General features: G+C 32.1%; 1 pseudogene; it reads right to left on the minus strand.

The window, feature by feature from the left end:
- LOC134684301 (putative ammonium transporter 1) overlaps nucleotides 1–26,677 on the minus strand; it is a 110,460-nt pseudogene extending 83,783 nt beyond the window's left edge.
- Nucleotides 26,678–27,581: the final 904 nt, after the last annotated feature.

Raw genomic sequence — 27,581 nt, forward strand, 5'->3', positions numbered from 1 at the left:
CAGATAAACAATTTTACCCTTTGTCAGATTTGCTCTAAATGCTTTGGTTTTTGAGTTATAAGCCAAAAACTGCATTTTACCCCTATGTTCTATTTTTAGCCGTAGCGGCCATCTTGGTTGGGTTGCCCAGTCACAAAACACAATTTTTAAACTAGATAGCCTAATAATGATTCTGGCTATGTTTGGTAAAATTTGCCCCGGTAGTTTCAGAGAAGATTTTTGTAAAAGTTAACTAAGATTTACGAAAAATTGATAAAAATTGACTAAAAAGGGCAATAACTCCTAAAGGGGTCAACTGACCATTTTGGTCCTGTTGACTTATTTGTAAATCTTACTTTGTGCTGAACATTTTTGCTGTGTACAGTTTATCTCTATCCATAATAATATTCAAGATAATATCCAAAAACAGCAAAATTTCCTTAAAATTACCAATTCAGGGGCAGCAACCCAACAACAGGTTGTCCGATTCATCTTAAAATTGCAGGGCAGATAGATCTTGACCAGATAAACAATTTTACCCCTCGTCAGATTTGCTCTAAATGCTTTGGTTTTTGAGTAATAACCAAAAACTGCATTTAACCTCCATGTTCTATTTTTAGCTGTGGCAGCCATCTTGGTTGATTGGCCGGGTCTGGAATGGCCTGCACATCTCGATGGGACAAGTTCATGCATAAAGAACAGAGGAAAAAAATAATGAGAAACGAAACAAAAACAATAAGTCTCCCAACGAACTTCATTCGGGACACTTAATAAACAAAAAGAATAATAAGAAACCGAACAAAAACAGTAAGTCATGACCACTTCGTGATCGGGCACTTAATAATAAGAAACCGAACAAAAACAATAAGTCCCCCAACTTCGTGGTAGGGGACTTGATAAAAAGAAACGAAGCAAAGACAAAAGTTGCAAAACTTTGTTTTGGTGACTTAACTTTAAACTTGTATATGGAAGACCAATGACTTAATATTGTAAAAGTAACCACAAAAAATATATACCCTCTTGTGCTAATGTTGTCAGTTGGTTAGGTTGTTTTATCAGCGAGACTCTGTAAAAGTAATTTCTCCAGAAAATATCTTCTTTAACTCTGTAAAAAAGATATAATTAAATAATGTGAATTCATTTCTATTTGTTGGTGACAAGATTCATGGTCCTCCTGACAAAATTCAGTTTTCCCGTTAATCTCTTTGAAACAATTGGTTTCTGTTAATACAATATTGATAACGCTGTGATCATATTTCAATTCGTATTTTTTATTTATTTTTTTAAATTTGTTGACACTCGAGATATTACCTTTCTATTTTCATATCTGAAATTTTTATGAAAATAGCCGGTGTTTTTATTATAAATATGTTTTACGAATTGTAAAGTTTTACACCAGTCATGATCAGCTGTCTTTACTTTTTCGTCGTACTTCCAGTCATTCTAAAAGCTTGTACAGTCTGCAAGATTTTGTATATCGATGTTTCCGAACTAGATTATTTAAATTTGAATCCGGGAAATGACTGACATAAAAAATAAAACAAAAAATAGATCAAAAAGACTTAATCTTGTTTTGATTATACATGTATGTAAATCGATTAAATTTCTATTCTGGTAAATGATGGATTTCGATCAAGAGCATCAGAAATAGTGGACAATACTTTCAATCATTCCACATCAAATTTAATCATGAATGGATTTTCCCACGGTCGGTCAGAAAGGTCATCTGTGTTTACTGTTTATACGATATTTCCGGCCAAATAAAAATCTTGTGCATTGGACAAAATCTATCTTTAATATCTTTTTATATTGGCATTCAATATTATTGTGAGTGAAGTCAAATTAAAGTTCAACCACGTGCACCCGCTGTTGATCACGAATATGTGTATCATGGAATTGTCTTTACACGGCAAATATTTTTTTAGATTGCTGTAAATAAAATATATAAAATACAAGTTTCCAAGTTTACATGGATTGTCCGTAAATGAATATTATGCAATTAAGTTCAGGAATTCGGGATCTGTGAATTCTTTTTTCAAGATGTCGGGAAGTCAGGATTTTAATTTATTTAAATTTGGGACCTTCAGACCGTGTTTTTAATGCAGGGATTTCGAGAACTGGACCCGTCCTACCCCCACCAAATGCAGCTCCATTATATTGATTTAGCATAATGAACAAACACGGAAATATTAAAATAAACTGTATATGCCCGGGAAGAATCAATATCTTCTTCTAGTTTTATTATTTGCGTTCCGTATTTTAGTTATACATCTCCAACTTTCGGACAATATTTGTTTGCAATAAAAAGTAAAAACTACAAAGAATCATCAAGCCACTAATAAGGGAGCTACTATTTGATTTTTATGGGGGGCTAGGATGAAAAATTTTGTTTAGCTGTAATCTCTGTCCTGCCTTTTTTTTTTTTACTCTGTTCGGTCCTGCCTTTTATTATTAGTTTTTCCTGACTTTTTTTTACCTCAATTGTCGTCCTGACTTTTTTTTTTTTGCAAGTGTCTCATCCTGCCTTTTTTTTTTACTCAAAACTCCTGTCCTGCCTATTTTTTTCAAATTTCATCCTAGCCCCCCCCCCCCCATAAAAATCAAATGGTAGCTCCCTAATATACAATTAAGTAATGCTCACTGTAATTATTTTTATCTCGTAACTGACCCAACGCAGACTGAATATTAAATACAAATTATAGAAATATTTTGCATGTGACCTCGTGAAACTAAAACGTATGCAGCATCACTTGAGACAGCATTCTGCTAAACAATGGATTTACGTGGAAAATAAATCAGTAAAACAAAAATAACCTTCAGCTTCAAGAAATAGGAATACATGTAAAAATAAATATGTTTAAAATTTTATGCCAACAAATAAGAAAAAGATACACAAAAAAAACAACGAAAAGGAACATAAAATAAAAAATAATTTTGAGGAACAAAGAAAATAAATAGCAGTTGAAATATAAAAAAATATAATTAAAAAAAAATAGGCTATTTTGATTAAAACAAAGTTCTCTCCAGTAATTCACCTGTAAAAATATTTATGTCAAATAGGATGTAGAACTAATATAATCAATAAAGTGACTAAGGTTAAAATTACAGGTAACCTGTTTCTGAAATCAGTGAACCGTAATTCTAGCAGCACGATTAAGATGAAAGGACAAATGTATTACCATTCACACCTGGATCTGTTGATTAATGACCATACTACCTACCATAAAAAATGTCCGATTATTCATATCCAACTAGACGGATTAAGGCATCCATAAAAATAAGTCCCTACCCGTACTGTACGATGAAATAAACTTACTGTTTGGGAACAAGTTCAAATCTCATTTTTCGTAAATTAGGATCTTCCTGTGATGTTGCCATAGCAACTGGAAAGGAAGCATCAAAGTCAAACTGAAACTGGACACCAGCAGGGGGATTTCTCACAAAGTTTCTTTTGTCCTACAATAAAACAAGAACAGAAGACTGATTCATCAAAAAAAAATTCAGCTCGCTTTTTAAGAATACATGGAATATATTCTAAAAGACAACAATCCACAACTTCAATAGAATCGTAATAAAAATTAGAAAAACAGACTGATATGAAAAAGAAATATCAAAAGTTTATGTTGAGCCTCCTTGTACATTTACATTTATTATAAATCATTGTTGAGGGCCAAACAATAACCTGTACACGAGTTCTACTACACCATGTACACCATACCTGCAATTTTTTTTTATGAATTTTAATCAGATTTAGGTTTAAAAACATCGGAGACAAACAAATCAACACATCAATACATGTTAAGAAAGATAATTAAAAATATTTCTTTGAAAAACTGTCAAGACAGTTGAAGACACCATACATGTACAAAATGAACATGCAGACATGCATTGACTTGTAATCTTTATTTCTATAAAAATAGCATGTTTCAGCTAAAGAAATTCCAAAAAACTATGTACAGCATGTATTGTGGATATATTGTAAATGAGAGTCATTATCTATTTAATTTAAACAAGCATTCTGAGCGTATAAAAAACAATACATAGTCCCCTACAAGCTTGGGCGCAGCTTGATATGACGGCAAAGGTCGAATCCTAAACAGTAGGGGCAAGTATGGACTCTTTGTCAGACTAATATTTAAAAACACATGAATCATCAAAAATCTGTATATCAAATCAATATCTATAAGCAACATGAAAAAAAGTTCTTAAAACTGATTATGTGCGTGAATATTCCAAGTCCAAGGACCCATAACTCTGCAAAATATCAGACCAGAACCAAAATGGAACTTGATAGGTAACTGGTCATGATGAAATTATATACTGAATATCAAATCAATGTCTTCAAGTATCACGAAAAAAAAGTGCAGAAAACCGATTATTTGCGTGAATTTTTAAGGTCCAAGGACCATAACTCTGCCAATAAATCATCTGACCTGAACAAAATTTGAACTTGATCTGTTTCTGGTCATGATAAAACTATATACGAAATATCAAATCAATATCTTCAAGCACGATGAAAAAAAGACTTTCGTCTGTGGCGACATAACATTTTTTTGCAATTTCTGAATTTAAGGTAATTGGATCAATAATATTGTTTATACCAGCACAACTTTTTGACACTGGAATTATTATGGCAGTAAAAGAATAAGATCATAGAGAAACACACACACAAGCAATAACAATGTTTAATGAACTTCCGTGAATATCTATCTGATTATTTAAAATCTATCTAATCATATCACATGCATCCTTTATTTATATTAGGAAAAGTATAGATTATCATTGGAGATCTTTATAACCATACATTGATATGCTTGTGTTAAGATTGAAATTAGATATATTGAGTTGACCGCTGATAATTTTTATACCTGTTTGTATTTTTGCAATGCAACATCAGTGATGATGGCATTTACATGTATCCAACTTATGATGTCAAACAACAATGATTTTTCATATCAGCATACTGAAATAATTATGACTTTAACATCGAAGAAAAAAGCCTAAACTAATGACAAGGCCTAAATTTTTTTTACCTGTTTCCGCCTACCCTACGGACCTTAATTTTTGTGCCTGCCTTAAAGTTTTTTTGCCAATTTTTTTACAAGTACTATTTAAGTCTGTATATGTCTTCAACACAAACCAGTCAAAAACTTTTGAAAAAATAAAAAAGTTTGCCTACATGTACCTTGCAACCCTAGTTTTTTAGAGCATGTTAGCGGAAACAGAGGGTATTTTTTTCTTGGTCCAATTAAAGATAAGAAGTAACACATACTGTAGACAATGCAAGGATTTGTTTTTTCATAGTCTCCTCTTCATTATAACCAACCCAGGGTGGTACAGCTGTTTTGGATCTCTTGCCTTGTTCCTTCTTCTCTGTAGCAAACTTCTCCTGTTCCTTTGCAAAATCTCCCATGATGGTCTACAACACAGAATTTGTAAATACATAAATATGTATCGGTGTATGTTTATTTTGCATCATTGTAAGTACATGTACTGAGTATTACATAATTACCTTATGTACATATAAAGACAGAGGATGTGGTATGATTGTCAATTAGACAGTCATCCACCAAAGTCAAAATTACAATTGATTTATCATCTACAATGGGAAACCCCCATACCGTAAACCAAGCTTTGTAAAAGGCCCCAAAATAAAATAAAATGTGAAACTATTCACAAGAGACGATAAACAGCCTATTTTAAAAAAAAACGCAAAACAAATAACAATTAAAACAAAAAGACAACAACAACCATTGGACTTCAGGCTCCTGACTTGGGACAGGCACATAAAGTGTGTGGTGGGGTGCATGTTTGTGAGCGCTCAACAACTACAATGCCGACGACAGCATCATACCATAACAGGGGTTGAAATAAGCGCTGGTCCGGTACCAGTAGAATTTACGTCGGACCAGTAGATTTTGTCAGCTGGTGGTCCGGCTGACCAGTTGAAATTTGTCAATAAAAATCTCTGATTGCATCGCAATGTCAGTTTGTTTACAAAACAAATTACCTGAGAAATCAATTACGCGGTATTGGTACTGGGGGTATTACAATTGATTAAATTCATCAATATCTCGAGTGAGCGTCCTCATAACAACAAAAAATGTGAAATTTATTGGAAGCGGTTAAACCGCCGAAAAAAAATAATTAAAATATAATGACAAAGAAAAGGAGGATAGAAATAAAGTATAATATGACAATTGACAAAAGAAAATAAAAATATCAAAAGTCCTGGGAAAGATCGTCAATGGCTCAATAATATCGTCGATCGCAATGTTATGAATAGTACAACATGTGCAAAATCTGCAGTGACAAACCTTGATAAAAAAAAGTATTTTTGTAACTTGATCTTAAGTTTTAAATTAGATTCTGTACTAGTACTTGCTCATGCAAATTCTGAGCAACATAAAAAAAGCTACAGGAATAAAGGAGAGGAAAGGCAGGGAAAATCATTTAAACTTTCATTCATGTCCAACAATTAATATAATCAAACTATAGCTGGACTTATGGTCATAGCTCTAACCTTAACGCTAACCAAACCCTTACTCTTGTGTATAACCAATACATTTTATAGTGATGGCAGAAACAATGTACAAATGTAGATAAGAATATTGAACTGAAATGCTAAATGATTGTTAACTTACCCTTTATTCACGACTGAAATCACAACCGACATAGATCAAAAATAAAATAACTAACAAAACATTGAAAAAGAAAGAACAAACTAAAAACAAAAAAAGATGAGCAGGGAAAAAATATATAAAAGCTTTAAGCAATAGTTGTGCAAGAAAATGAAAAAAAACTGTCAAAAAAATGTGTTTTTCCATTACAAATAATTCAAATAATCAAAAGAAGAATAGACTACTTAAGCTCTCAACATAAACCTGTAAATTTCGAAATTATTCATCTGGCATAAAATCAAAAAAACTCTTAACTGATGAAAAGAAAAAAATGCAATGTAAGGAAAACCATTAACTGAAAATTCTAATATATCAAAACGCAAGTCTGTACAAAATGCTGCCGCTTGGCTAAACTCAAAATCAGAATAAAAAGCTATGAAAGAACAAGGAAAATTATTCAAAAATAAAGATGCCATCAACGTCTTTAGTCTCCTTGGCTGCCTATAAAAAAAGAAAAGATAAACGCAAAATGAAAAGACAGAAGGATGATGAATAAATAAGAAAATAAAAAAAAACATCTAAAAACAGACAGTTTATTCCTATGAACAAGGATTCATTAAAGTCCTTCAGTCTATTCCAACGTATGAAATACATTATAGTGAAAAGAACAGCAATTCCTGTAATCAGCATAAGCAGAACAAGAACAGTCATATCCATGTTATCCTCCATCTTGAACTAGAAGTCAATGCATGTCACATAGCTTATGTTATATTTTTGTGTTCATGCAGATCTTTGAAAAATTTAGCCATCACATAAAAACTTGGACCATGTCATAGGCTGATTTGTAGTTCATCAAAGGAAAAAAAAAATGGTTTACCCCAAAACCACCAGGTCAACTGACAGACCATCATTTCTTTTAACCAATAAAAAAAAAATTATTACTGGGCCAGGACCAATTATAGCCAAGTTTTTTTTTGGTAATGCATAAAAAAAACTGAGCCAATAAATAGTACATACATACATTCATAATAAACTGTTAACACAGAGATATGTCTTGCCTTTTTGTAATTTTAATAATTAATGCAAATTTTGAAATTAAAATAGTAATACTTTAACATGTAAGTTATGCAAATATTCAAAGTCAATGAACCATGACTGAAGGTACATGGCTAAACAATCTCCATGGAAATGAGGTGTGCCAATTCTAATACAACTGCATACCAAATACCATAATGCATTGACTTATCATAAGTCGTTCCTTTTAAACAAACCTAAACACAAATATTAACTTGTAAACTATGTAAAAGTGTCAAAGTCAATGAATCATGATGAGGGGGTGGGGCTATATAATCTCCATGGAAACGAGATTTGCAAATGTCAATAAATTTGCATACCAAATATCATTGACTTAACATTAGCTGTTCATCTTGAACTGACCTAACCACAAACTAATACATGTAAACTAAGCAAACGTTTCCAAGTCAATAAACCCTGACTGAGGGGGCAGGGCCAAATATTCTCCATGGAAATGAGATATGCCAATGCTTATACACCTGCATACTAAATATCATTGACCTACCACTAGTGGTTCCCCATAAACTGATCTAATCACAAACTAATACATGTAAAGTAAGCAAACCATTCAAAGTCAATAGACCATGACTGAGGGGCGGAGCCAAATAATCTCCATGGCAATGAGATGTGGCAATGGTAATACATCTGCATACCAATTATCATGGATTCCTATTTACAATTACTTGTTCTAAAGCTGTGCCATTCTCATGTGATTAAGAATCCCTTCTCCATTTTGACTGTGGAATTATGGGATATCTAATGTTGAGGGAAAACCTTATGAGGACATGTCCTAATATCAAAGAGATATAAATGAATCTAGAAGTTCTAAAGACAGAAGACCTTTATACATGTTATATGTCAGTGCAATAAATTTCCATATAAGAAAAAAATTAACTTAGGAACTTGGGTTTAAATTATGGCCCATCGGGTAATCAGAACTACCTTAAAGTAGCCTCTTGGCTCTGTGTTTAAGCAACTACAGAAAATGTTAGCATTAACCATTGACTTACCTAAATTCAGGATCCTGGATTTATAATTTGCAATGGATAAAAATATACAAAGACATGATGATCAGCACAAAATGTGATGGTTTCTGTCAGTTCAGGCTCAGAATAGTGGAGCAAAATATAAATGTCATCAAAAGATGTATAACGAAAGTTATAGCCACTAGAGACACAAAAATTATACACTTGCAAAAAATGATCATGAGAAATCAAAATCAAAAATCCAGCAGGAATATCATAAATACAAAGTCTTGATGCCATCTAAAAAAAGTGCAGTTCGAGTCACATGGTCCTGTCAAAAATATACTTCCTGCTGCACATGCCCAGAGTATCTCACAAAAAATAACAAAGCCATGCCATTCTCATGTGATTAAGAATCCATTCTCCATTTTGACTGTGGAATTATGGGATATCTAATGTTGAGGGAAAACCTTATGAGGACATGTCCTAATATCAAAGAGATATAAATGAATCTAGAAGTTCTAAAGACAGAAGACCTTTATATGTCAGAGCCAAGACATACACATATATAATACATTGTCATAATGATGATAATCCATTGGGGAAAAGATTTCTAGCATATATATAAATATGGTTTCATATTTAATATTGAGGGGAAAATCTTATGAGGACATGTCCTAATGTCAAAGAGATATATAAACATTATTTTGAAAGAATATTAATATGTTAAATTAAAACTGTTTGGTGTGTATCTCCTGCCATATTAGTCTTTGTTGTTTCTTAATTTAGAACCAGAAATAATTTATGTAATTGGGACAAGCAAAGCAAGGTAGAACATAAAAAGATATATTTCTAAATACCTATTGTTGTAAAATAGCATTCAATCTTGTAAGTAATGTTGTAAATCTTCTAGCAAACACTATAACTGCCACTAATAGGTGAACCAAAACGAGACAAATAATGATTAACAAACATAATATAATTACAGCAGCATCCATCATATTCATGGCTGCCAAATTTAAATGAATATTGGAACATGCTCAACAGCAACTTCCTGTTGTAAGTCCTCATAAATGATGTCCTAACAAATTTTCCTCTCTCTTTAATCACTTTCACTTTCTCTTTCTTTACATTGTATAATGCAGTGTAAAGAAAGAGAATTTGTATAACACTTTACATGCTTTATAAATACTTGACTGTTTTTCATGTTTTCTCATCAAATTACATAAAAACATATAGATGCATGTACAGTCTATTCATTCAAAATATGTTGTCTATGAGCAATAAAACAGGAAAAAATCATAATGTAGCCACATGAGAAATTAAAAGTATCATTCATCCTGTTTCCAGTTTGTAAAAATACAGCCTGACAAGTGCCACAGCCAGAAGGTATCTATAGCTTACTTGATATGCTGATACCATTCTGTTGAATAGTCTGTATTAGAAGTTAAGTACATGTATGTAAACTCAGAGAAAATTGCACCAATAAATATCTTTGTTAGGCAGCAACCATTTGATTTTCTGGGGGGGGCTATGGTTTTTTTTCTCTGTGCAAACTTTTTTTTTCGCCTGTGGCGAAAAACAATAAAAAAATTTCGCGACACTCGAAAACAATTTTCTTTCAATTTTAGCATTACATATAGTGGCAGCTGAGGGTGAAACAAACAATTTTTTATTCTCAAAATCAAAAACAAATTATTTTTTTCTCCAAAAACTGGGAACAAACTTTTTTTTCCAAAAAAAAACATAGCCCCCCCCCCCCCCCGAAAATCAAATGGTTGCTGCCTAAAGCAAAGTTTTAAAAGGGTTAAATGTCAGAAAACTCAAACTCACCTTTTATCTACTTTTGTGATTTGTATTTTTACAAAATCAAATTTACATATAAAGCCTTTAAATCATTTCTCTTGATATAGTTATAAACTTTTGTAGCTTCTTTGTATGAAAACAAGTACACTCTAAAATCCTCATTTTGGCAGTCATAACTTGGTCCATAATCAAATTGTTTTTTGTAACAGAATGCATTTACTTCATCATATATAAGATAATATTTGGTTAAAACAAAGCCAATAGATTTTGTAAATTCTGAAGATGTCATTCTCAAAATATAGAATTTTACAAAAAAAAATTTCAAAGCATGCTTGTAGATCTGTGTATGCAGACTTCTTCTGTTATGCACTTCCTGTGACCTTGAGCTTATTGTGACTGTTGTCCTTAAAAGAATTCTCTCTTTTCATTTTTTAAGATGTCCTGTCTCTCAACAAGTTGGGGCATTATTTTCTTAAAGCACATTAATCAGCAGAATGAGGGCCCTCATGGGGTTTTTGATTATGTGATTACTTGTCCGTTTTTTTAATGATTATTTGATTATTAAGCCAAATATTTCATGATTATTTGATTACCTAGGACTGTATTTTTAGTTTATGATTATTTGATTACCATAGGCGAAAAAAAAAGTTTGTCCTGAAAAAAAATCCATAGCCACCCCAGAAAATCAAATAGTTGCTGCCTAAAGGAGACCTAATGCCAGGACAATGCTCATCAATGCTGTATGGACAACAACTGATCAGAAAACGAGAGAACTCTTTTAAGAGTAGAAACTTGAATACACTTTATTTTTTATGTAAAAATTGAAAAAATCACTTACTTTACAAAGCCTTTCTCACCTAATTACAATACTGAAGTACGCAGTTTGGTAATAAAGTCGGAAAAACATTACACTTCCTAGTCCGTTCGTCAGTATGTCCTACTTGAGGTTAGAGTTTTTGGTCAAGGTAGATTTTGATGAAGTTGAAGTCCAATCAACTTGAAACTTAGTACACACTAGAACACACTCGTGACTGAATTAAAGTATATAACTATGCGCAAGCCTTACTTTAGTTTTAGTATTGTCATCTGATAAAATCATGCCGATTATAAGATACACAGTTTTCTCTGCTTTCAAATCTTTCTGTTTGAACCCGTCGAACTGGAACTTATCAATTATTGATCATGATAAATACTAATTATTTGGAAAACAAAATGTCCTGGAATGGAGTATTTTTTAATCAACAGCATTGTCCTATATTAGTTATAAATTAAGTTGAATTCTTAGATTCGCTGTTTTACGTCACTCATGCCCGGTAACAAATTGAAAACTGTACCTATACGCCTTATTGTTAGTCCATATTTTTAGTATTCGTATTGTTATCTTGGAAAGTCTAACTGATTAAAATACTACAATAGGTAACAATTTAGTAGTGTCAACCCTGTGAATATGACCCGTGTATATAGCATATTAATCCTGCATACACTGTTTGGTGGTGCCCCTGTCAGATGCGGAACGTACAGATAAGGTAATAAGTAACAGGTGATTATACTATTGGTATCGGTGTCGGACTCGACCCGGAACTTCTTTAATAATTATTGGCAATATTAATTACGTGGAAAACAAATTGTCCTGGAGTCGTGTAATTTTTAATCTACACCTTTGTACTATATAAGTTGTATATAAAGTTGAATTCTTTGATTCGTCGTTTTCACGTGATGACGGCTGACAAATTGGACCTCGTAATTTTAGTATTATAGATATGCCCTGTGATATGATCTTTCTAATGTTAATGACAAATTAGAGTTTTTACCCCAATTCCACGGTCCACTAAACATAGAAAAGGATAGTGCCAGTGGGGCATCCGTGTACTATGGACACATTCTTGTTTATGACTGAAATGATACTTTATTTTACACTACGCATCTGCTCATTTGATGTTTCTACTGGACAAACACCTGATTATTCAAGATATCATTGATATAACTTAACACATGACCCAGTACAGATCCCGGAGATACCCTAGATTCAACCGGGCCTGTTGGTAGATATAGGAAGATGTGGTATGAGTGCCTGTGCGACAACTCTCTATTTAAGTCACAGTTTATAAAAGTAAACCATTATAGGTCAAGGTACGATTTCAACACTGAGCCTGGCTCACACCGAACAGCAAGCTATAAAGGGCCCCATAAATTACTAGTTTAAAACCATTCAAACGGGAAACCCAACAGTTTTATCTATGTAAAAACGAGAAACACGTATGAACTACATAAACAGACGAAAACTACTGTACATCAGATTCCTGACTTAGGACAGGTGCAAGCATTTGCAGCGGGAGTAAATGTTTTAATTGTACCAAACCCTCTCCCTTTTCTGAAACAATATTATAACAACATACTCAGCATGCCAGCTCCAGACCTCAATTACTGATTGAAAGATTATGTCTTCATCATATGAATATCAGGCACAATTAACCCCTCCCGTTAGGGGTTTAGTATAATACTATCATAAAATAAATGAGAAGAACATAACCCGTGTCATCATGGTCATGCCAATATATATGACTCGGGTATTTCTAAAAGTATTAACATGATGAGAAAATTGTTCATGGCTAAGTTATCTTCCCTTTCCACATAGGTTATACTTACTCATATTATTACTTTTAAAATGGAACAAATATTCTGGAACACTGCATGGTCTCTAAACAAAATACACCTTATCGCTAATCCCGGCTGACACGGCCGCTTGAACTTTTGATGCATACAACAATCACTTTTCCATTGTGGCGTCAGATATTTTGTATTATGACGTCAAAATTTTACAGAACCTGTGTGATACCCAGTAATGGCGGACAAATAGTGATAAGGTGTATTAAAGGTAAATAGCCTTTACTTTAACATTGTAATTTTTTTTTCAGACAAGTGCCTGTGTTTCCCACTGGACTAAACATGCTAAATATTAGTTTTTGTTCAGACGGAATAAAGTGTATAGAATATTTGTTCCAAAAGGAATAGATATTATATCATATGATATGCATTGTTTGTATAAATAAAGTTTCCCGACAAACTTCTGTCAGCACGACAGTAGGAACTAAAAATAGTTAGGATACGTGCGCATACGTTTGTAGTTTCTTCATTTTAAATAACATTTTAATAAAGCCTACTCGGATCTCCTGTAGTTGGTGATCGCAATACTGGTATACCAGTATTGTCCACAATACTGGTATAAAAATTTTGTACCAGTATTGTAACTTTTTATTAAAAAAACAGCAATACTGGTACATTACTGATATACCAGTATTGTAGTTGTATTGTTGACTAGACTATATTGAAGATCAAAGGGAGATTAAATGAACTCAAAAAGATTATAGAGGATAATTGTGAAATCAATAAACAACCTGTTAAAAGTCATTAATATACTGGCACAAATAAACAAAGGATTATTGAAATAAACTCAATTAATATCATCATTATTATTTAAACAATTGCTAATAATTTATCATATTTCTTTACTTTATTTAATTCAATATACATGATATAGATAAAATAGAAGAAACGCTTATTAATTATCTGAGTAAATATTTAATAAATTCAAGCAAATTATTACACTCTTATATTAAACACTGTAAATTCAGCATTTACATGTATGCCTGGCCATCAAATATTTTGACAGATATTTAATACATGTATACATTTTTTTGTGTACTAAGGTCATATTGTGCATTTCTTTCAGTTGTCTTTATTTTCTTATTAATCTCTCACAACAAAAGATATCAATTATAAAATTAGTTGCTGTATACGGGGAACCTGGTTATAATCCTTACCTTACCTTACCTCTGTAAGTTTAACCCCCTTTGTAGAGGAACCATACGCTAGTATGTATAACTTGTGATCTTTCTTATATACAGTGATGCCTCCACCAAATATGTTGCAGTGCTGAGACTATTTACACAGTGAGATCCTACCCAGACACAATTATATTACAAATCTGTTATCATATATTTATAATGTTTCTGTGTTGATTTAAAGTCAAGTCACATACTTTTAGAGAAAGTCCACAGAGACTGAATACCTAAATGCCAATATAGGAAGGGGGAGGGATAGCAGAAATCACATCAGAAGAAAAAATAGACAATACCAATGATGATAATAGTTTTTTTTTATACAGAAGCTATTACAGAATTAGTGTCAATATAAAATTCACTAAAATATAATATTGAGTCTTGGAAAGAGAGAAATGGAAGAAAACATAGAAGAAAGTAAAGAGTTTGTTAAAATGCTGAGTCAGAATGGTTAAGAAAAAAACATCAGAAGATTTGAAACTTTATTTGATGACAATCACAGTGTACCATCAATGGCATTAATCAGTTAAACACAATCGTTCCTAATAAAATTGTCATGTCATATGCTAATTTCATTATGCATATATGTGACACTTTTAATAAAAGATTAATTACCTATACTGTTTATTTTTAATAAAAAGCACAATACTGGTACAATACTGGAATACAATACTGGTACAACAATTTTATACCAGTATTGTGGACAATACTGGTATACATGTATTGCGATCACCAACTACAGGAGATCCGCCTACTCTACCCATGTGAAGTATATTGTGTGTTGGAGAAAGAAGGTGGATCCATGTATATCAATATCATAAAATGCATACTCACCTCCCGCATGTATTAAAGCCCCGTTTTCCCGTTAAATGACCATCTGAAGCACAGAAAAAGTAACCCTATCCATTCGGAACACCTCGAACTTTACAATGCAAATGCAAAGCTATCTGGTACCCATATAAATATTCCGATGGCATACTGAATATTTACTGAGGAAACCAGTCTATGAAAAAGAAATTATCGATTAGACTTATCCATTCCATGGCAAAGAGAGTGAGAGGTTCATTTGTTAGGACCCTTGTCCTCACAACCAAAAAATCGTGCGCATGTGTAGAGATAGACGCGCAGATCAAAATAAACGAATGTTGAAGTGAGGACATATGTTTGTCCTCATATCTCCATGGCAGTCCTCACGACGTTGGTCTACGAGTCAACGATTGTCCTCATGCTACGGCGAAAATCATCTCTCTCTCTCTCTCTCTCTCTCTCTCTGTTTTATAAATGTTTAAATCACATAGACAAACATTACGTGTATCATATCATTATAATGTAATCAATGTGGTATTGAATATAACATCATGTCTTCTTAATAAAAGGAAATATGCGTATTGTTGCTTCAAAACAATCCATTCCTTAAAAAAAAGAATTCATCACAAACCATTTTTTTTATATTTGTAAACCAAATTAAAATTTTCTGCCAAAAATGGCAGAGATTCCTTATGAAGTTTACCTATGAGACCCACAACGATCTTACGATATTACAGGTATACTAAACTATTGAATTTTTGTTGTTGTTTTGTCTCACCTTTCATTTCAAATTCAAATGAAACTCGAAGCAGGTGAACCTTTTTCAGTGTATAAAACATTATGAAGCTTAAAGTAGCTGTCCATGCTATGATTGCAGCTATTCCTGCTAACTGCCAAGCTAATTGCTGAAAGGTAAATTAACAGAAAATTAATAAACCGGTACCTCCAGGTCCTGTTGAAAAGATCATACTTGTAATAGGATACGGTTGTCTTTTGACTTTACGAATCTATATCATCCCGATTACTTCAGTAGTTATCATGCTCAAACAATCCGTATACATTTACTGAACTCTACTTAGAGAATCGCACACGAAATCATGCATGATTGAAAAGAACATTTTTAATACATGCATTGTTCAAAAGAAAAATAAACGTCTTGAAATTTGTATGGTAAAAATTAGCACATGTTTCGGTATATCGAGACCTATTAAATATAAATTATTCATGCATCTCCAAAAACATTCATAAATGTCTTTAAAAAAAGTATTTCTTAGTGAAACACAACGAACCTAACTGTGGAGCTGGATATGATATTCCTAATCTTTTTACTGTGTTTTATGGACTGATGTTTTTTTTCTTTATATTTCATGTGTTTTTTGTCTTTCTTCGACTTTTTGAGTTATGGTACTCTCTCTCTCTCTCTCTCTCTCTCTCTCTCTCTCTCTCTCTCTCTCTCTGTTTTATAAATGTTTAAATCACATAGACAAACATTACGTGTATCATATCATTATAATGTAATCAATGTGGTATTGAATATAACATCATGTCTTCTTAATAAAAGGAAATATGCGTATTGTTGCTTCAAAACAATCCATTCCTTAAAAAAAAGAATTCATCACAAACCATTTTTTTTATATTTGTAAACCAAATTAAAATTTTCTGCCAAAAATGGCAGAGATTCCTTATGAAGTTTACCTATGAGACCCACAACGATCTTACGATATTACAGGTATACTAAACTATTGAATTTTTGTTGTTGTTTTGTCTCACCTTTCATTTCAAATTCAAATGAAACTCGAAGCAGGTGAACCTTTTTCAGTGTATAAAACATTATGAAGCTTAAAGTAGCTGTCCATACTATGATTGCAGCTATTCCTGCTAACTGCCAAGCTAATTGCTGAAAGGTAAATTAAAAGAAAAATTATTAAACTGGTACTTCCAGGTTCTGTTAAAAAGATCATATTTGTAAAAGGATACAGTTGTCTTTTGACTTTAAGAATCTATATCATTCCGATTACTTCAGTAGTTATCATGCTCAAACAATCCGTAAACATTTACTTAACTTTACTTTGAGAATCGCACACGAAATCATGCATTATTGAAAATAACATGTTTAATACATGCATTGTTCAAAAGAAAAATAAACGTTTTGATATAAAGTATGGTTAAAACAAGCACATATCAAAAGGCTAGTGATTTGTTAGTAATAAGGGCTCGTATAATTCCAACGCTGTAAATGAAAACATAATGCAAAGTGCAAAAAATTTGCCATGTAAAACAGTTTATTTTATTATTGTTTACAAGCGGGCACTGTAGAATGAAACATATTTCATGTCACTGATATCACTAAATTACAATACTAAAAATTCAGATATTTTTTTTCATGAAATTGTCTTATTCTACATACCAATGCAAATCTTTTACCACAGTGATAAAGAACTCCAAATTCTGTGGAAAAGAAGGAGCATGCTATAACTCTCCAAACTCCGCCACCAAAATGAACTACGATTATAATCGAACACTTTAAAGAATTGGTGAGGTCGATGTTCTTTCCTGGACTAACCTTTGTCAAGAATACTAAAACCAGAAAGTTTGAAAGCCAAGGATGCATAAATCATCAATGAGTTATATGAAATAAGTAAAATAACAAAAATACCGAACATCGATGAAAATTCTAAACGAACAGTCCTTTAGGAAAAGGCTAAATCAAAAGCCCAAACGCATCATTGAAACGAATGGATATCAACTGTCATATTTCTGGCCTGGTACTGGCATTTTCTTATGTAGAAAATAGAGAAGAAAACCTGGTTTTGTAGCTAGCTAAACCACTCACTTGTAAGACAGTTGCATCACATTCTATAATATTGACAACGATGTGTTGATAAAACAAACAGACATAACAGGTAAAAAATATCACAAATAAGGGAACAGCAGTCAATTTCGGAATTTGTTGAATAAAGTTCGAAAGTTAAATCACTATAAAATCAAACGAATATGTCTACAAAGGACTCAAAGGAACACATTAAAGAAAAATTAAATCTTAACTTTGTAAGAATTTACAAATTTATAAATGCGAAGTAAGAAATTTGAAAATTGAATTTAACTCTACAGAGTAATAAACGTTTAATGGGTGTTTCTCTTTTTTCATTTTTTATATAAATATTAGACCGTTCGTCTTCCCGTTTAATTGTTTTACACTAGTCATTTTGGTATTTTTATTGCTTGCTGTTTGATGTGAACTAAGGTTTCGTGTTGAAGGCCGTACTTTGAATATAATTGTTAACTTTTTATAATTTTTCATTTGAATGGTGAGTTGTCTCTTGGTACTCATTACACATCTTCTTATATAGATAAAACATGACAAACGTACAATTAGCCCAAATACTTTGGGAGACCAATTTGTAATGTTGACCAAATGTTCAAAGTGCACTGCCATGCTTTTCATTCACTCGCTTTCATATCACTTTTTTAACCGTGACACTAACTTTTGTTTTAGATAAACTCGAAACCATTATGCTTTAATGAGATTGTTCGTTTATATGTGTCAATAAACCTGTTTCGTTTTGGATATGTTTCATTCGTATTTAGTCTTCTATTAAATGTTGATGTAAGAATTAGTTTAAACACTAAGGTTGTATTTCCCGCACTCAAAGATGTTATTTGGCACAAATTTTATTGCAAGTGTCAATTTTTTGTGTTGACAAAAATATTTTTTGTGTCCTGCATAAAATAGAATTAGCCTGTGATTGCGATTTTCTCTCTAAAAGGTATTTAATATCATCATTTACCTGCAGTTGCATCAAGTGGATCGTCAACCTTCAACTTTAAGACTGTCCATGTAGTTATCATATACATGACACCTCCTATTATACCGATAATACATGCCCCGTATGTTATTATCTGATTACACGAGGCGCACACAGCAACCTACATATAAATGATGGACAACTTTTAATAATAACAGGTTTCTGATTTGTGACAAGTATTAATAGGGGTTTTGGTTATCAAGACGGAATTTGGGTTTTAAGGGCAGACTTTTGACAAAAACTAATCTGTTAAATTAGTTCATACTTTTGTTTAGATTCGGACGATTGATAGCTTGACACAGCTTTTGGACACCTGACTTTTGACCTGAATATGCCATATCGTACATTTTTATTCAGTACAAAGCTATTAAACGATTGTTCTAATCCGGTTTTCGATAATCGTATCGTTCAGATGCACAGTGTTTATTTTAGTATCAGTAGTTATTCCCATTTTTGAAACATTAAACCTCATAAATTTTTTTTCATTCGTTTTAAAATACGTTATATAAGAACTTAAGAATTTGCCTGGAACAAGTTGTTGCAAAATTAAAAATAATAACATGAGACAGCGTTTCACATGTTCGTTGGAATGAACATTCAATATAGATCCATGAACGTATCTTGCACCTACTATTCCAGCTACATCCAATAAGAGTTGTTAAGAAGCTCCAAGTACTGTCTCCAATCCACTTAAGTCTATTGAGTGTAAGTGTGAGAAAGGCACCACCAGTTCCGCCCATACAGTACTCTTAACAGCAGTAGCTACTGCCACGCCATCGCCTGCACTTGAGATCGCTCCTTGAGAAGAACCGTTGAAAGCAAGAAATCCAAATAAAAGAATAAATCCTCCCAAGGCTGCAAACTGAAGCAAAAGAATAGCAGTTTGACTACGGTATAATGCAATACTTTAGTGGAATACATTCACAAATCTAACACACGTTTGATTGTGACAAATATTATTGTTCTTGATAGTGAAAATTGCATAAGAGTCAAGCAAACATGTCTCGACGAACGCATAAAATGAGAACGGTCACTTCGGTAAGAGTTTTATGACATACTTGATATACATATCGAGAAATAATGAATTATTTTTTAAAAGACGATATTTGTTCTTCTCTGCGTTAATAACAAACTATTTCAATTTAATTATTTTAGTTTTGATACAAAAAGTTACTCTGCTTTTCAGACAAAAGTATACATGTTTTAAGTCATAGTTTATTGTGATAAGAGTTTTAAAGTAGAGTTTAAAGAAAAAAAATAATATTAAAATTGAACCACTAAATATCTTTTATCAGTATTTCAAAGTCGTCTCTAATAAGATATTAGTAATGTGTTTTAAAAAAAAATGTGAGCAAATGAGCATATCTTCATGGGCATTCATGTTAAAACTTTATTTTCAATCTTTAAATATATTGACACCAACAAATTACTTAGGGTGCAATCAACAGTTTTTTTCTATGACGTCACATTTTTAGGGACCATGCATAAGTGACCCTTAGTGGTGGACTGATTAATAAAGATACTTGTATAAAACTTGATATCACTGGAATCAGAATGTTCTCTAGTTTATAATGAAATAAAAATGATGTGTACTTTTAATATATTAAAAACATTCCATCCAATGAACATGGGGGAAAAAAGCTCTAATTTTGACAGAAAAAACTTGAAACCAGGTCATGTGCACAGACATGAAGACATGATCCATGCACATTTTTCATAATCAAAACTGTATGAAATTTGTAGGTTTTTACCTGGCCTTTCGAAAAAATCTTGTTTCAGGGTACGGTTTCCTGCTCCGAAAAGAGCTACAGTGGCTGCAAATAAGTTTTCAATTTTCACTGCCAAAAAAACAGGATGTTTACAAAGTTGTCTCCCCTCAAAACATGTAAAGTTAATTTAATTTTTAAAAATATTTCAATCATTCAACCTGTTTTAATTGAAAGCTAATTAACTATTTTTCACAATCAAACACAAAAAACATGATACTTTTGCACCAATTGAGTTAATAAACAGGGGTTTCCCTCTATGGTTATTTTTAGTCAGGGAATAACCCCTAGTTTTTTATACGAAACTGTTTATAGCACCCTTACAGGAACTGAATGGCCTTTAATGTCCACCGGGTTTCCGGTCTCTTTATCAAATCTGCCAATACGAGGCCCCATTACAGCAGCAGCTACGAAGGCTGCAACACCTCCTGCACAGTGAACAATTCCACTTCCAGCAAAATCCTATGTAAAACAGTTTATTATTCGGTTTTTGTATGACTTAATTTTAAAGTTTCGACATTAAACAAGACATAAAAGATTCCATACTTAAATGGTAGGTAATGCTTTCGGTTAACCCCTAATAATATCAACGTGAAACGATACACAAGGGTTAAATATGATAAATAAAACGAATTCTATGTTATGGCAATGAAGTTATTTTTACAAAAACTAAGAGAATTTCAAATAATCATTTTATTCAATCAGCCTTCATTAGTGTTAATTGAAATTCAATTACAGACCTGTAGATCGTGACCAGAAATTGGAATTGCCTGTTTTCTTCGTTACAAAACAAAACAAAAATAAGCAACAAAAAACACATCACTACAAAAGAGTAAGTTTGTTGTCAATTTAACTCTCCTATTTAGCCCTACATGTTTCTTTTCTTGAACTTTTTAAAAACTGTTCACATAACTGTTAGCTCGTTGCATGCATACTCAAAAATATATTTTTGTATACAAATAAAAATGCAGCCATTTTAGCGTCTTTTTTTGGAACAGTCCATGGGATTGCATAACCAACCATTTGTTATTATTCATACTTACACTATAGGTAATTTCAAAAGGCCCATCTGTAAATCCAACTGCTAACCAGCCACCAGAGGACCATGCCCCCCAGTGTGTTAAAACAGGATAAATAAATCCTATATAATATATTGAAATTACGCATGGATTGTAAACAATGAAATAAAAAACTATGAAATAACAGATTGAGATTAAAATATCAGTAAACACACCGGAAAAATAAGACAGGAAAATGTACACGGGTGCAGTACCAGAATAATTTTTCGAAGTAGTGTGAAATGTTTTCCTGCGGAATGTTATCTTGTAAAGATGCCCTCTTAGAGTCATCACTATTGGTATGTCTAGTAGTCAAAGCAGGATAATTTCAAATCATTTTAACACGTATTCTCAATTACAATATGCAAGTAATATTTACTATATTGGACTTTTACACATCCATTCATCACCTTCGCACCTGTAATACATGAACTGTAAATCAAGTATGCTACAAAGTCACACCTCTCAGCGACTGCTCCTGAAACTATGATAGCTGCTGTTGCGGCAAATACGTTTTGAAAAAACCAATAAGCATACGAACTGCCTTCAACTCCAGGCAAAGCAAATCCACTGTAACCAATGAAAGCATTCCCATATCCAAATCCAAACGCATACCCGACCATCCAGTAAGATATTCCTGATATAACTGGAAAAAAACCCTTATCAAAGATATCTATGTAGATGAAATTTATGTTCAGAATGTTCTTCTCATTCTTTTTTTGACAATATTTACAACAAAATTCGCAAAACATCTGCCACTTCGAAAATATTCCCCATATTTTCTTTTTTTACTTTTAACCTCCTTAGCATCTAAAGAATTGTACCGTGATCCGAAATACTACAAAACCTTGTTAAAATATATAAAAAAAATAAATAGCTGAAATATTTGACATTTCATATGCAACATTGGTTTGGATAAGAGTAAGTAAAAAACTGACCGAATGTGATAATTTCTATATGAAATTACCATTTTAACTTTGATTTTAACTGTGGCAGTTTTCCTCAAATTTGTATCTGCAAGAATTTCATGTGAATCAATGATCTGATTTGGCTTTGACATCACCATGTGATAAATACATTACTGAAATTACAGATACTCACAGGCATCCAATTATTTTTTTTATGAGGATGTTGGTAGTATTCTTACTTCGCACTGAATCAGCTTCCAAAAAGGCAAAACCTCCCTGCATTACTGTAAAAATAAAAATAACTAATAATTATTCAAACAATTACAAGGAAACTAAATTCATTCCGTTTAATGCATTACTGAATATAAGGGATTATTATAGAACATCATTCACTAGGTTTTTTTTTATATGAAAAAGGTGTATGTTCATGAACTTTAAACTTTCTCTATAACTTGGGACAGTAGTTTCAAGGCACAACAATATGAAAATCTAACTCACAGAAACCCCAAACGAAGAGACATACAATACCGTCCTGACTATGATTACTCGCAATAACTGAAAGCTAGTTCAAAGTTTTCCCAGACCTAACAGGAAGAAACGGCAACAACCGATGAGAAAAGACCTAAAAAAATAAGCGAAAAAGATACCGAAGGGGCATCCAAACAAGTCGGAAAAAAAACACCAAAAAGACAAGCAAAAGTACACACAACACAACATAGAAAACTAAAGACTGAGCAATACAAACCCCACCAAAGGCTTAATTTTATATTTAACAAAATATAATCATTCCCATAATGAGTAATAATTCTTTATTCCGTAAGCAAATATACAGCTCATAGGCTTAAATACATACACAAATTATACAGTTTACATAAACATATACATAAACATATACAGCATTACTATATAGCGGAGTTTGGCATATAATTTACATTGGTAATAAAGGTACAAAACAAAAATCAAGTGTTACGAATTTTCTCTGCCTCGTACAAATATTTACCCAGATTATTTAATTCTTTAATATTTCTTACAGATAGTAATTGAACTAATTTGAAGGTAGATGGGTTTCTGTAATAATATATCTTAATATATTTACTTCTGACATTTACATATTTATCACACTCTAATATAAAATGATATTCGTCTTCGATGACTTTCTTATTACACATATTACAAACACGCTCATTTCTGGAAATATTAAAGTATCTTCCAGTTTCTACATTAAGTGAATGTGAATTTATTCTATAATTTAGTTACATATGACTGATATAAACTGTTCAATGATCGATTCAAATAAAATTGCAAAGTATGTCCATCATGTATATATTGATATAAATAACATTTTGAAGTGTTTTCAAAAAATGACAAGGCTTCGGCTATATAATTATCAACAATTCTTTTTTTAAATTCATGCAAAAATAATTGACTATTTCCAACACTTTGTCCATACCTGTTTAGTATGTCTTCCAATTGAGTTTATCATTCGGTTTGACAAAACTAGATTCGTACATATCTTCATAAATACTATGCAATATACAATTATTAGATGCTAATAGCTTCAACCAATAACGTACCATTCTTACATATCTATTAACATACAATGGTAAACGACCAAGTTCAAAATACACCATATGGCTCACAGTCGTTTTTCTCACTTTCAAAATTCTTTTTAAGTAATACAAATGAAGCGTTTCTATATCAGCTCCTTTATGGAAACCCCATATTTCACAACCGTAATTCACAATACTTGTTACATATGTATCAAAAAGGGACATCAAAGTCTCAGTGTTATAACAATCATCATAAATCTTACTCAATAAACAAAATGTAGCCTTTCTACCCTGTTCAGATAGTGTTTTCTGTGTTACAGTAAAAGTACCGTTATAGTTTAATAACAAACCAAGATATACAAACTGATCACACATTTCTATCATTTTACCATTCAAATACCATTTTTCGTTCTCTTTCAGTACACCTTTGTTACGAAAAACAACTATTTTGGTTTTTCTTAAATTAATATCAAGACCATTCTTGTATGAACTATCATATACAGTGACTATCATTTTTTGTAAATCAGAAATACTTTCGCTGAAGAGAACTGTATCATCAGCATACATAAAAAGATAAAGATTTAACAATTTTACTTCATATGGTTCTATTCCTTGTTTAATTAACTCAATTTCTATGTCATTTACATAAATTGCATATAAAAATGGTGATAATGATTCGCCTTGCATTAGGCCAACATTACAATGAAAGAAATCTGAAAATTCACCATCTAATTTAACACAAGTTTTTAACTTAGAATACATTGATTTAATAAGATTCAGTAAATTTCCACTAATACCGCATTTTAACATTTTTTGCCATAAAACATAATGTGACACACTGTCGAAAGCTTTGACAAAATCAATGAAACAACAATAGAGACGCTTTCCTTTACGTAAACTTTTTGATACAATAGAATGAAGGGCAAAAATCGCGTCGTGTGTACCATATCCAGGGACAAATCCAAATTGCGCATCAGTCAATATACTGTATTCTTTGCACCACTTCAATAGTCTTGTATTAATGACAGAAGTAAACAATTTCCCAACATGAGACACAAGCGAAATTCCTCTGTAATTTCCTGTATCATCAACTTGACCTTTTTTAAATAGCGGAACTAAAACACTCTTGACCCATATTTCTGGAAACCAACCGGTAATAAGTATTACGTTAAAAAGTTTACATAACAATGGCAGTAGGACTAATTTACACTCCTTCAAAAATTCATTTAATAGATTGTCATAGCCTGTTGCTTTTTCAGTTTTCAATTTTTTAACGCAAACATCAATTTCTTGCTCCATAAAAGGTCGGTCCAATTCTTCGTAAATTACTTCATTGTTGACTTCTTCTTCCGGTCCGTCGTCAATTTCTTCTTTAGAAACTAAGTTTTTAAAATGAGTCACAAAATCGTTTAATTTTTTGTTGCTTTGTTTGGCCTTTTTTCGTTTCCTGAATTTTCGATAAAAGTACTTTGGATTCGTTTTTCTCATAGAACTCAACATGTTTCCTCTCTGTTTTTTATATCGTCTTTTTAAACTATTCTCACTTCGTTTAAATCTTTGTTTAGCAAGATTTAAAATTAGTCTATTTTCTTCACACTTGTTTTGGTTAAATTGTTTCAATGAGCGTTTATATTCAATATACAATTGTTTGCAGTCATCATTTATCCATGGTTTATCTTGTCGTATATTTATAGGTTTATAAGTTCGCTTTAAGCTGTTACAATAATCACATTTTAAAACTTTAGTCACTTCTGTTTTTGTATATTTATTGACAATATCTGAGAGACACGAATTAATATTGTTCACAATTTGGTCGATATTCCTTGGCTCGTCGGATAAACTATTCATCAGTTCATTAACTTTATCGGAATTTGCCGCAAGGTCCCTTTTAACGTCATCTTTTAACCCTTCATTCCATTTATAACAATCATATTTAACAGTTTTACAAGTACATATTTCATTTAAAGTTAATCCTTTAAGTTTAAAAACAACTTTTAACGGTGCATGACATGAAAAAGTAGTAAAATCACCAATGACAAAATCATTAACAATAGAAAATGAATCACAAGATAAAAGCAAATAATCAATTACGCTACATCCATTCTTATTTTGAAATGTAAAAGTTTCACTTTTTTTCCCAAAACGACCATTACATACTCTTATACCAGAAGATTTACATAAGTTCAAAATTTTACGACCAAATGAATTAGCCGGCTTTATGTCCTCTGTTGTTCTTATACTTGGTAGATCAGGTTCATAATTAAGTAAATCAGTTTCATTGCAATTAAATACATTTAAATTGTCTTGCATTATGAAGTCATTTTCTAAACCTATTCTTCCGTTGAGATCACCAATCACTGCGATGTTACCCAATACACTATAATGTTCTATTTGTTCCTGCAAAACTTCAAAGACATCTAAGTCATACTTTCGGTAAAACACATTATTATCAGGGGGCATATATATAGCACACATATACAAATCTTTACTATCAACCATAATAACATTGCTTATTTTTAACCATATCATACTATTAGCACAACAATTCAATACTTCAATATACGGATTTAACCACTTTCTATAGAAAACAATAACTCCTCCTCCGTTGCACTTTTCCCTATAAACAAACTTTTTATCATAGCCATTTAATTCGAATTCCGTCGGGCATTTGACCCAGCACTCATTTAAGCATACGATATCACAATTTGTTATTTCCATTAAAAATTCTTTATCTTTCAGTTTCCGCAACAGACCTTTAGATATATTCCATGAGCACACATTTAATGAACATTTATTACATTTATCACTTTCAACAGTAGTACAGCCATTCTCCGCAAACTCCTATTCCTGCCACAACTTTCCTTCAACGAACAATTTATCTCCTACTAGATATGCCTCTTTATTTTCTTTACGTTTTTCCTTCATCACTGGTATCAATTTTTTTCGTTTTAATAAAACTTCTGTCGGATACTGAGGACTAATCCCAAATTGTGTCTGTCTTAAGCGACCCGAAGCTTTTCGTACCGTTTCTCGATCACCGAATTCAGCAAACTTTACCACTATTGGTCTCGGTTTTTCGGCGTTCGTCTTTTTCCTACCAAGTCTATAGGCTTTTTCGAGTTTTATGTGCGTTTTAGCGTCTTTAATGTTCAACCTTTGCTCGAGAAAATCTGTAATGATGTTGATGCAATTTTCCGGTACTTTTTTTTCCGCCGCATTCGCCTCCTCGTGATCACCCTGTGCCCCGTTTATTCCGGTATCCATTTCAGTAACTTCAATTTGTTCATCGATAGCAAAGAACAGAAGGTTATTGCTAAAGTTTTGTTTTTCAACGTCGACAAGTCTATTTTTCACATTTAAATTTACTGTTTTTGAGGTTTCTATGCTTTCAGACACCTTTTCA

The sequence above is a fragment of the Mytilus trossulus genome, chromosome 9, assembly GCF_036588685.1.
Source record: "Mytilus trossulus isolate FHL-02 chromosome 9, PNRI_Mtr1.1.1.hap1, whole genome shotgun sequence".
NCBI classification, from domain to species: domain Eukaryota; kingdom Metazoa; phylum Mollusca; class Bivalvia; order Mytilida; family Mytilidae; genus Mytilus; species Mytilus trossulus.